The sequence below is a fragment of the Balaenoptera physalus genome (assembly GCF_965194825.1).
Source record: "Balaenoptera physalus genome assembly, chromosome: 4".
NCBI lineage: Eukaryota > Metazoa > Chordata > Mammalia > Artiodactyla > Balaenopteridae > Balaenoptera > Balaenoptera physalus.
The window spans coordinates 10,549,983-10,562,855 of NC_138891.1; the positions used below are offsets into that span (position 1 = coordinate 10,549,983).

Genomic DNA, 12,873 nt, shown 5'->3' on the forward strand with positions numbered 1-12,873 from the left:
CACGAATGGTAAGAAAGTGAAACAGCCTTATTGCTGATATGGAGAATGTCTGAGTGGTCTGGATAGAAGACCAAACCAGCCACCACATTGCCTTAAACCAAAGCCTAAACCAGAGCAAGGCCCTAACTCTCTTCAATTCTATGAAGGCTGAGAGAGGCAAGGAAGCTGCAGAAGAAAAGTGTGAAGCTTAGCAGAGGTTGGTTCATGAGGTTTAAGGAAAGAAGCCATATCTGTGACATCAGAGTAAAAGGTGAAGCAGTGAGTGCTGACGTAGAAGCTACAGCAAGTTATCCAGAAGATCCAGCTAAGATCATTAATGAAGGTAGCCACATTAAACAACAGATTTTCAATGTGGATGAAACAGCATTCCACTGGAAGAAGATACCATCTAGGTCTTTCGTAGCTAGAGAGGAGAAGTCAATGCCTGTCTTCAAAGCTTCAAGGGACAGGCTGACTCTCTTCTTAGGGGCTGATGCAGCTGGTGACTTGAAGTTGAAGCCAGTGCTCATTTATCATTCCTAAAATCCTAGGACCCTTAAGAATTATGCTAAATTTACTCTGCCTGTGTTCTATAAATGGAAAAACAAAGCTTGGATGACAGCACATCTACTTACAACATGATTTACTGAATGAATATTTTAAGCCCACTGTTGAGACCTATTGCTCAGAAGAAAAAAGATTCCTTTCAAAATATGACTGTTCAGTGACAATGGACCTGGTCACCCAAGAGCTCTGAGGGAGATGCACAGTGAGATTCATGTTGTTTCCATACTTGCCAACAAAACACCCATTCTGCAGCCCAGGGACCAAGGAGTAATTTCAACTTTCAAGTCTTATTATTTAAGAAAGACATTTCCTAAGGCTATAGGTGCCATAGAGAGTGATCCCTCTGATGGACCTGGGTGAAGTCAACTGAAAACTTTCTGGAGATGATTCACCATTCTAGATGATGTTAAGAACATTCATGATTCATGGGACGAGGTCAAAATACCAACACTAACAGGAGTTTGGAAGAAGTTGATTCCAAACCTCATGGATGTCTTTGAGGGGTTCAAGACTTCAGTGGAGGAAGTAATTGCAGATGTGGTGGAAACAGCAAGAGAACTAGAATTAGACGTGGAGCCTGAAGATGTGGCTGAATTGCTGCAATCCCATGATAAAACTTGAATGGATGAGGAGTTGCTTCTTATGGATGAGCAGAGAAAATGATTTCTTGAGATGGAAACTACTCCTGGTGAAGATGCTGTGAAGCTTGTTGAAATGACAACAGAGGATTTAGAATATTATATAAATTTAGTTGATGAAGCACTGGCAGGGTTTGAGAAGAGTGACTTCAATTTTGAAAGAAGTTCTACTGTGGGTAAAATGCTATCAAACAGCATTGCATGCTACAGAGGAATCGTTCATGAAAGGATGAGTCAGTTGATGTGGCAAAATTTATTGTTGTCTAATTTTAAGAAACTGCCAGCCACCCCCGCCCTCAGCAGCCACCACCCTGATCAGTCAGCAGCCAGCAAGGCCAGACCCTCCAACAGCAAAAAGACTACGACTCACTGAAGGCTCAGATTATAGTTAGCATTTTTTAGCAATAAAATGTTTTTAAATTCAGGCATGTACATTTTTTAGAGATAATGCTGTTGCACACTTAATAGGCTACAGTGTAATGTTAACGTAAGTTTTATATGCAGTGGGAAACAAAAATAATTTGTGTGAATCACTTAATTGAGATATTTGCTTTATTGCAGTGGTCTGAAACTGAACCCGCAATATCTCTGTGGTGTGCCTGTATTAGAAATCATGAAATCATATGGTAGCCTGTGAATTTAAATGCAACAATAATAGTTACTAAAAATCAAATGTGTGCTATATGCCAAACACTGTAATATGCATGAAAATTCTATGAGGTAAATGAAATGATCTTTTTTTTTCAACAGGACCACTCTGGCTGCTATGTTGAGATTAGACTGTAGGTGATGGGGTGGGGGGTGAACAATAGTGAAAAGTGGGAGACTTTATTAGGAGGCTATTGCAATATCCAGGTGAGAGATGATGATGGCTTGGTCCACAGTGAAGGTGGTAGAGGTGCTAAGACGTGGTTGCATTTTGGGTGTTTTGAAGGTAGAGTCTCCAATCTTGGCCAATGGATTGGATTTGGGGGATTAAAGAAAGAGAGCCGTCAAGAATGTCTTACAGGTTTTGAGCTCCTGAACAACTAGAAGTCTAGAGTTGCCATTTCCTGGGATGGGGGGATGGAGAGGAACAAGTTTTAGAGGACAGAAGGTCAGGGGTGCAGCATGGTCAGTTTGACTTATCTATAAGCCATCCAGTAGGGTTTTCAAGTGGGCAATTGGAGAGATGAGCCTGGAGTTTAGAGGAGGGGTCAGAGCTGGAAGTGGGTGCTCTACAGCCATGACACTGGATAAATTACCATTGAGGAGGGGAGGTAGGAAAGAGAAGAAGTGCAAGCATTAGAATCTGGGACACTGTAACATTTGGAGGTCGTGGAGGTGAGGAGGAGCCAGCAAAGGAGACTAAGGAAGAGCAGCTAACAAGGCATCAGGAAAACCAGGAGAGGGCAGTGTTCTGGGAGCTGAGGGAGAAGAGTGTATCAATAAGGGGAAAGATCCACTGTGTTAGAATGGCTCAGAGGTCAAACCGGTATTCCCCCGGGCTCCAGTCCAGGAGCCCACTCTTCCTTCCTGTTGCCTTGCCCATTTCCATCTCTGCCACATATCTCATTACACTCTCTTGGAATCAGCTCCCTTGTCCACGCCGAGCTCCTCTTGGTCATGTCAGGATTTGCAGTGTCCAACACATGCTCAGTAGATATTTGTTGAATAAACAGAAAATGAATGAGTGAGTGAGTGAGTGATTAGGCACGGGGTTGGACCTGAGAGAAGCTGACATGCCTGCATCCCCGATCCCCAAGGAATATGTGTTCTTTTGTCTTCAAGTGCCACAAGGGTCATGGTGAGCTGGAGCCACTTGTATGGGTTCATAGGAACTAGTAGTTGTTATAATTTCAGGAATTCTGAGAGCTGGCTATTAAACACAGCCATAATTAAAAATTAAATTATTGGGGGGAGGGATAAGTTAGGAGTTTGGGATTAACAGATACACACTAGTATATATAAAATAGATAAACAACAAGGACCTCTGTATAGCACAGGGAGCTATATTCAATATCCTGTAATAAACCATAATGGAAGAGAATATGAAAAAGAATATATATGTATAACTGAATCACTTTGCTATACACCTGAAATAACACAACATTGTAAATCAACTATACTTTAATTTTAAAAAAAAGTTATATAAACTTACACTTAAATAAACATATTTTTAAAAAGATAATAAGTACTCAAAATTTCCACTTCCCAATTATTTTACTACATTTCACTATTATCTATGCTCTTGAGTTTGTTTACATCTATTGTATCTGGATGGTGGAAACCCTATAAAATGGCGTGCCATCTCTTCCCAAGATCACATTCAGTGATGTCAAGTTGATAGTTTCATATAGGCTATGTGAAAGTATCTACACAACAGAAATGAGCAACTTCTACAAATCAGGACACCCCGTTCCCCAACCCTACCACCGCCCCTCCCCTGTGTGTTGTTATACATTTGCCAACTGGTTATACTATATTTCCTACAAAAACCTTCAGTAAGCAGCCTTTCTTCAATAGGGGAAAAAAAATCACTGAATTCTCCAGAAAGCAGAATTTCCTTCTCCCAGTTTCTAACATTCACTTGTGTAAATTCCAGGTGGACAAAACAACCAGAGGAGTAACTGGATTTTTCTTTCTCTCCCACCAGTGGTTTGATAGTGTGCAGACAGCTGGTGTTTAATGCCATCAATTAAATGGGTTTTGACACCACTGCTGATGACTTGTCCCCAACCACCACCCTGCAGACTCTTCCACTGGGTTCTTCTGAGGGAAAGTTTAGATTTATGAAAATCACTCATTATTATTTAACTGGTCAGCAGCTGAGCTGGTTATGAAACGTGTGTCTGGATCGGAAATGTGGGTATAAACTGCCGGACTTTAAAGAATTTTTTAAAAAAACATATACTGGAAATGTGGAGAAGAGTAGGATTATCCCCTTTGAAAGCTGCAACACTAGCCAGATTCCTCTCCATATCCCATTCCTGCTCCGGGATGATGCAATTCCTCTTCCCACTGGAGTGCATTATGCTCTCTTTAAAGACTCGAGCTAATGGAATGCTGAGAAAATCAATCCCTTATTATGCTAGCCTGCTGTTTGGTAAATGGAAAGCAAATACTTTCTTCTTCTAAGTAGGCAGAAATAAGCCCTGGGAGACACCTTGATTATACCCTCCACATGTCCTGACGAGAGTCCACGCACCATATCTGTGCTTAACATACATTTAATTCAAAAAGGCCCGGTCCACATCCACTCACAACTCAATGGCAACACAACTCTATCTCTTTCTCTCTCCTCTGAAGAGGGCACATGTCATCATGTAGTGTTTTTTTTTTTTTTTTTTTAATTTATTTATTTGGTTGCGCCGGGTCTTAGCTGCGGCTCGCTGGCTCCTTAGTTGTGGCATGCATGTGGGATCTAGTTCCCTGACCAGGGATCGAACCCAGGCCCCCTGCATTAGGAGCGTGGAGTCTTAACCACTGTGCCACCAGGGAAGTACCATATAGTGCTTTTTGAAGAGATATATTCTATTGACATCTAACATCCATAATATCTATCTTTATTAAGCACTTACCATGTGCCAGGTATGCTTTCAACATTTTTTTCTCAACCTCATAAGGTAGATTGTATTTTTATCCCCATTTTACTGTTGAGCAAACTAGGTGAGATAAAGGGATGGAGGTCACTGAAAGGAGCAGAGTTTGGATTTAAACCCAGTTCTGTTTGACTCCAAACCTAGGGCCACAAAACACTTTATTCCATGCCAATAATCAGGCCTCAGAACCAGAACCAAGTGAAAGCTCTGGGCAGTTTCAGGCTTAACATAAGGATCTCTGCTAAGAGTGAGAATATACTGTTTTGCAAGAAGGTCATGAGCCCTTGGTGTTGGAGGTATTCAAGGAAAAATGGAAAGAACACTTCCTAGGGTAGGCTTCCCAGGACAGTGGGTCTCTTGTTTGGGGAAGAATGATTGATCAAATCTGTTGCTTCCCAAAGCTGATTGCTCACCAGGGAAACAGAGAACATATTTTTGGTAAGAAAGCAGACTCGTTCTATAAAATCAGATTAGAAACGAAGGGCAAGAATGCAATGATTTGGGCCATATCATGAGGAAGGACTTCTTTTAAGTCCATGCAGTGGACGAGGCCTCTCCAGGAATATTGACCTTCTCTCCATGCGGCTGTTATGGAGAAGCTGATGAGCACACACACAGTTCCCTTGGCCTCCACACTCATCCAGGACGTCACTGTCTCTCACCTGGAATTTTGCTCCAGTTTCCTAACCGACCTCTCCTCCCAACCTAGTCTGAGTTATCACCACCACCACCCCAACCCATCTTACTTTTTATTCTCTCCCTTAAAGACCTCTTAGCTCACACTGGCAGGTTGAGTTCCCAGGGAAGCAGAATGACGCAAGGACCAGCATGTGGGATGTCTATTGGGGAGGATCTTGAAATTAACACCTGTGGAAGGGAGGGAAGGAGGCAGGATTGAACACAGGAGAAATCATCACAACAGACCTTCAGCTAATCCCTGAGGTGGGGGGAAGGGGTGGTTCTGAAGCTGGGTGACACTTCAGAATTCTCCCGAAATAGAGTGAGCTGGACAGAGTCTTTATGTTCCTGTGCAGACCAATCATTCGATGTAGGCTGCCCCAGGAAGCTGGTGTGAGCTTGGACAAGGTGGTTATCTTCAGAAAAAGTGGAGGAGGGCTGACAGTAAGGGCTGTCTGTCAGCAGCACTCCCTGAAGCTGAGAGAATAAACTCTCCAGTCCTGATCGGGGATCCACACTCTAGCCCCTGCTACCTCTCCAGCTCCATCTTTCTCCATTCCCTATTGCCTAACCCAGACACATTAAACTTCTCAGGGACATCTTGAGTGTGCTGCCACTTTCATGATTTGTACATGCTCTTACCCTCTTACTAGGATGCCTTTACCTGCTATATTAGTTTCCTATGGCTTCTGTAACAAATTATCACAAAACTTGGTGGCTTAAAACAACACACATCTTTATTCTCTTACAGGTCTGGGGCTCAGAAGTCCGACATCAGTTTCACTAAGCCAAAGTCAAGGTGTCAGCAGGGCCATGCTCCCTCAGAAAGCTCTGGGGAAGAGCTGGTTCCCTCCTCTTTTCCAGCCTCTAGAGCTGCATTCTCTGCCATCCTTGGCTTGTGATTCTGTCCCCCATCTTCAGAGGCGGCAGCAAAGTGCCTTGTTTCCTTGTCACACTGACTTCTGCTGCTGCTACATCAACTTCCTATAAGGACACTTGTGATTGCATTTAGGGTCCACCAGGATAATACAGGATAATCTCCCCATCTCAAGATACTTAATCACATCTGTAAACCTTTTTTATCCTATGAGGTAACATTCACAGGCTCCAGGGATTAGGACCTGGATATCTTTGGGGGCCATTACTCAGCCGACCACATCTGCCCTGACCCACCTACCTCTCTTTCAAGTCCAAGCTCAATTGTCACCTCTTCTGGGAAACTTTCCCTGACACGCTAAGGTAGGTGGAATTGGCGCCACTTTTTAATTTCCCGGCACTTTGTCCATGTCTTTATTCTATCAATCACCCTGTTAGGCTGTAATTCATTCATTAAGCACCTGCTATGTGCCAGGCACTGTTCTTGATCAGGGGTTAGAGCAGTGAACAGATGGGACACAGACCCCTGCCCTTGTCTAGTTTCTATTCCAATGAGAGTAGACAGTCAAATTTTTTGTTAAAATACACACGACATTAAAAAGAAAAAAATAATAAGGACCCCCCCAAAAATCAGAGCAGGGTATAGGAAATTAGGAATGTAGCGGGGAAGATACAGAGAGTTGCCATTTAAAACAGAAGGTCAAAGAAGGCCTCATTGAGATGGTGGCATTTGAGTAAGGCCTTGAGGGAGCTGTGGACGGATATATGGCAGAAGAGATTTCTAGGGAGAGGGCAGTGCCAATGCAAAGGTTCTAAGGCTAGAGTGTGGCTTATGTGTTCAGGGAATAGAGAGAGGAGCTCCTGGATCATTCTGAGCAGAAGAGTGACGGGATCTGACTTTTTACAGGATCACTTTCCCAGGATCGTCTCGTGTAGATGCACAGGGTGTGCACTCCACCACCATCTAGGAGGTTCCTTTTACATTTAGCCCATTTACATAGACTATTCCGAGTAACATAGAAACCCTAATGGCTACTGTCTGAGAAAAAAATGGAGGGGATGCCAGGGTGGAAGCAGGAAGACCAGTCAATAGTCCTTTGTAATAATCCAGGCATCTACGTCCCTCCAGGCTTGCTGCACCCCGACACCCAGAACAGTGCCTGGAACACATAGGCGAGCAAAGAACAGATGATTACATTCTGTACCACGGTGTAAGACAGACTTAAGGAGCCAAAATCTTCTGTGTATCCCAGGGCACTCCCTGGTTACTTCTTGTATTCCCATTTCTTGATCGAAGAGGTAGACCAGATGATTTTTCAAATCCAACATTCTGTCAACCCAACTGCCATCTGGCCTTCTCCACTAGGATGTTCCACTCTCATCTCCAATTCTACATGTCTAAACTGAATTAATCCCTTTCTCCTCTCCCCACCTGAAACAACTTACTCCTGGCTTCCCTGACCTGTTGATGGTGGCTTCATTTTCCCACCTCGTTTTGAGATCTGTTATGTTTACCAATCTTGTCCAGGTCCAAGTCCTGGGACAGCTTCTCTTTCGAGTCCACTGCCCATGCCCCACTCCTGCCCTCACCACATGTCCACAGGAGCCACAGTGGCCTCTCATTCTCTATCCGCTACCAGGTTCTTGTATCTTGCTGTCCCTCCTCACTCCAGGGATGCCCTCGTGTTCTTCACTCCACCTCCAGGACCTACCTCCAAGCTCAAGTCCTTTGTTAGTGTGTACTGGACCCACGTCTTCCTGATCTCATCCTCGTCAGAACTCCTCTGCCCTTTATGATCTGTCATTTGGCAACATCTAGGGAGGAGGTAATGGCCAGGGAAAAGAATGTGTGCTTTGGAGGCAAACAGATGGGATTCAAGTCCCAGCTGAGTCACTTCCTTGCATGTGATCTTGGAAATTCATTCATCCTCTCTGGGCCTTCGTTTCTTCATGTTACAGCTTTTTTAAAAGATTAAAAAATTTAAAAGTCTACTTCCTAAACCAGTATGAGCATCCAAAGTTAACGTTTGCAAAGCACCCAGTGTGCATTAGGTACTCAGTAAATGCTGACTCCTTTTTCCCTGCTTGCTCTCCCTTGCCCACAGTTCCACTGCCTGCAGTTGGCACTTTCATTCCTTTCCCTACTGCCTTATTATATTTAGTTAAAATGTTATTTATAAATACATGTTAGTAACACATTTATTCCAGGCCATATCAACCCAGGTTAGAACACAAGATAATGAGAAACCCTTTCAGTAATTATCTACTTGGATGTGCATCAAAATCACCTTACAATTGTCCATGGCAATTTTTTTAACTTATTTGGATATTTTTAAACATGCTCTCCAGTAGAAGAGGAGAGTGTAATGAACCTCTCTGTACCTGTTACCCAGCTCCAGTAATTGTCAATTTTTAGCCAGTCTTGTTTCATCTATCCTCCCTTACTGTCTATTTTTATTTCTGGAGTATTTTAAAGCAAATCTCATATTGCTCCACTCATAAATAATTCAGTAGGTATCTCTACTATGTAAAGACTTGTCTTAGTTTGCCAGGGCTGCCATAACAAAATGCCGTAAACTCAGTAGCCTAAACAACAGAAATTCATTTTCTCACAGTTCTGGAGGCTGGAAGTCTAGGGCGCGGAGAGGTTTGGTTTCTCCTGAGGCCTCTCTCCTTGGCTTTTTGTGGTACAGCCTTTTCTCTGTACCGTGCACTCACAGTGTCTCTTCCCCTTCTTTTTATTTATTTATTTATTTATTTATTTTTGGCTGCTTTGGATCTTCGTTGTAACGTGTGAGCTTTCTCTAGTTGCGGCGAGCGGGGGCTACTCTTCGTTGTGGTGTGCTCGTTGCGGTGGCTTCTCTCGTTGTAGAGCACGGGCTCTGGGTGCACAGGCTTCAGTAGTTGTGGCACTTGGGCTCAGTAGTTGTGGCTTGCGGGCTCCAGGGCACAGGCTCAGTAGTTGTGGCGCACGGGCTTAGTTGCTCCGCAGCATGTGGGATCTTCCTGGACCAGGGATCGAACCCATGTTCCCTGCATTGGCAGGTAGATTCTTAGCCACTGTGCCACCAGAGAAGTCCCTCTCTTCGTCTTCTTATAAAGACTCCAGTCCTATTGGATCAGGCCCCCCCCCCCCCGTTATGACCTTATTTAACCTTAATTTGCTCCTTTAAGGGTCCTATCTCCAAATACAGTCACATTAGGGGTTAGGGCTTCAGCATATGAATTTTGGGAAAAGACAGTTCTGTCCATGTTTAACAAACATGCTCATAACATCATTCTGCCTAAAAATAATAGAAACAATTGCTTAATACCATCCAATATCCTGTCCATGTTCAAACTTCCAGAGTTGCCCCCCAATACATTTTTTTAACAGTTGGTTTGTTTAAATTAAGGTTCAAAATGTGGAATATTCTTTCTGAAATGCAGATTCCAATGCCCCACCCTGGAGTGGTGGTTTAGCTCCCACCTTGCTGCCTCTGGGGGGTCACGATAATTTTTGATTGTTATTTAAACCCCAATGGAAGTTTGGCCTTACACATTTTAATCAGAATTATGCCAACATTGATAGATTTCCATCAAGAAAGGAACTTCTAGAACAAGTGTCATTAAGTAATGAAATTCATTGATCAGTTTTCCCTACAGCACAATTAGTTTCCAGCTTTTACCATTTTTATTAAAGTTTGTTAGAATTATCGTCATTGGCGTCGATTCTTTTCCTGTTTAAATTTTACAGTGAAATTTGATTCACTTTCAGGTTTTTGTCCAGGTCCAATTTTATCCATTATAACATCTGCCTTTGTGAGTTTCATTTTGTGGCCATTACTTCGACCAAATCTAACTGTTCCCAAACAGATTTGGATGTCTACATTTCGTCAAGGTTTGATTCTTCAGGTAGTTTTCACTCAATAGCTATTTTTTTCCCCTGTATGTAGTGTTAGCTGTTGTTAACCTTATTTTGTATTGATTATTTCTACCAGTTGTATTCATTCTCACTCTGATAAAAGGCTTCGAGCTTGGATTTATTTCTCTACTTATCCAAGGAAAAAAAAATGTTCTGTATCTAAGAGATTGCAAGGGAGAGGCATGGTGGGAGCCAGAGAATGAGGAAGAGACACACACGCAGAGGGAGAGAGATAACTTGGGAAGGAAGCTGCAGCTGTCTCGAGATAGTGTTTGCTGAGCTCTCTGCAGGGTCCGAATGTGCTAGGGGTCAAAACGGCAAGATTGAAACAATGTGGAGGCTGCAGTATGGTTGGTGAGCATAGGTTAGGCAAACAGTTGCAGGACTTTAAATCCTGGGAAGTTAAACACATACTTGTCATCTTGCCATCTCCACCCCCTCCCCCTTTTATGGCTCTTTTTACTTTCTTCCTGTCCCTGCCCAGTCAGGGGCTGCAGCTCAGGCCTCTGTTCTACTTGACCTTCAGACTGACTGCTGCCTCCCCCGAACCTCGACTCCTCCCCATGGCCAAGGCCCATAAAGTTCCTTGAGCAGAGGTGAATTCCCCCTTGGTTTTATCAGTGCCTAGCACAGTGCTCTGCATGCAGCGAGTGTTCAAAAATCACCTGTTGACTGGTTTATCTTCAAGCATCACCCTTCTGATGTAAAGTCCCATAAGCTAGGCCACTGTTAACAAATCAAAACACATCGAACTCGACCTACCACTTCCTGGGGGGTAAGTGGGTGGATGGATCCAGATTCGGCAATTCTGAACTGTTGGGAGGCCTCTCAATCTGTCTACAGAACTGAAGCTTGAAAAGTTTTATTTTTTGCCGACGTTCCCCAGCAAATGCCTGCTGCACGCCCACACACTTAGCCAGCAAGAACAAAAGAAGAGCTGCTGCAAAAATTATTCCCTCTGGGACCAATCATCCTAGGAGCAGCCTCCCTGGAGCTTGCTGCCCAGCCCGGGCTCCCATAATGTAAACTGTGTGCTTACGGTGTTAAAGCCCGAGGATTAGCAAAAGAAAACAGAAGGAACAAGAGGAGGGTCCTGGCCTTCAGGAGAATACGAGACAAGAGGAAGGGCTGGATTCAACCCTTCTCAAACTCGGCTTCAGGTTGGAATCAGCTGGGAGGCTTTACAAAGACTGAGGTCCCAGCCCCACCCCTACCTCCAGAGACTGATGTAATTGGTCTGGGGTAGGTTCTGGGCATCCAATTTTTCAAAAGCTCCCCAGGGGGTTCTAATGTGCAGCCAGTTGAGACCAACTGGGCTAGATTGAAGATGGAAAAGGACATACAATCTCCCTGGGTCTTCTTCTGTGGCCCAGCAAGGCGAGGGAGAAGGCCCTTGGACCTGACCTCTGGCGTTGTGTGGCAGGCTGCCGGGCTTGAGGCCAAGCGCTGGGCGTGTGCATCTTCAGATCTGAGTGCTGCTTTTGGGCTGACGACCAGCCACTGTGAGACCTTGGCCGGCGAGGGTGTCGGCCAGAGAAGACCTGGGTTCACCAGTTCACTGGGTGCAGGGCAATCACTTCCTGCCTTCAGTCCCCTCATAGAATCTCCAGCTCTAAAACATTCCGAATCTCGACTTTCATTAAAATAGCCCAGTCACTTCTAGTTCAACAGATTTTTTTTTTTTCCCCATGAATTATTCAAACTGGGGAGTTGAATGTTGAAAATAACATGTTGGAGTTGTCCTCATTAGAAAGCTTTTAGCTGTGAATCGCCGGCTTCCAATGTATTTACAGAGCCTGATCTCTGCAGAGTTGGGGGGATGAACGCAGTCAATCATTTACAAAGTCTCTAGAGAACGCCACGTGGAAATAACGTAATAAACACCCACAGAATAAATAGAGGTGGGGTAACAAAGGGAGCCATAGGGAATAGCCGTGGGCACTCAGAAGAGTCCCAAGCCTTGGGAGAGCCTCCTGGCCTCGCTGGGCATCTGTTTCAGACACGTTCATGAACGTCTGTTTCACTCCTGCTCTGTAGAAGGGGATTAGAAGATGACTCTTCCCCTTGAGGAGCCCCCATCCGGGGGATTGAGGCAAACACATGACAAGAGACACATCGGTAAACAGCCGATGATGACAGAATATGAAAAGAGGTGGAATGTGTTACAGCCTTTAACTTCTGGCTTTTTCCTCGACTATTAACCACCAAACAGGAAATTCTGAATAAGCAGAAGGTGGGACCGAGTGATGACGCCCCTCGGAGGGGCCCAGAGTCTCTGCCTGTGGGTCACCACAACATCATCACAGATGTCGCCACGTTCCAGACAACACAGGGCTTCATCGTGACTGCTTCTAGAGATGGGATTGTTACGGTGTGGAAATGAAAACTGGGTGATTTGTATAATTTGCAATAAAGTTATAAATATATTGTAACAGCAGAGGAAAGGTATTTCTAGAGAATAGAAGTGAGATCAGATTCGTTTGCTTAATTTTCAAAATCATTGTTGTTTTATTTTTTTTTTTACTGTTTCCTGATTAAACAAATCCCACCCAAGGCAGTGGAGGAAGTTATATCTGGTGACTGTGCAAGAATCAGCAGACAATAATATCTGGGAATTTTCACAGCATATGTCAAGGAGGTGAGGAATTTC

At 44.0% G+C, this 12,873-nt stretch overlaps 1 long non-coding RNA gene across 1 annotated transcript; it reads right to left on the reverse strand.

The window, feature by feature from the left end:
* Window positions 1–1,940: 1,940 nt before the first annotated feature.
* LOC309659528 lies at window positions 1,941–11,233 on the reverse strand. The gene is made up of 2 exons (XR_014262865.1): window positions 8,032–11,233; window positions 1,941–6,427 (listed from the first exon to the last, which is right to left on the reverse strand). It is a non-coding gene; the product is annotated as an uncharacterized lncRNA (long non-coding RNA).
* Window positions 11,234–12,873: the final 1,640 nt, after the last annotated feature.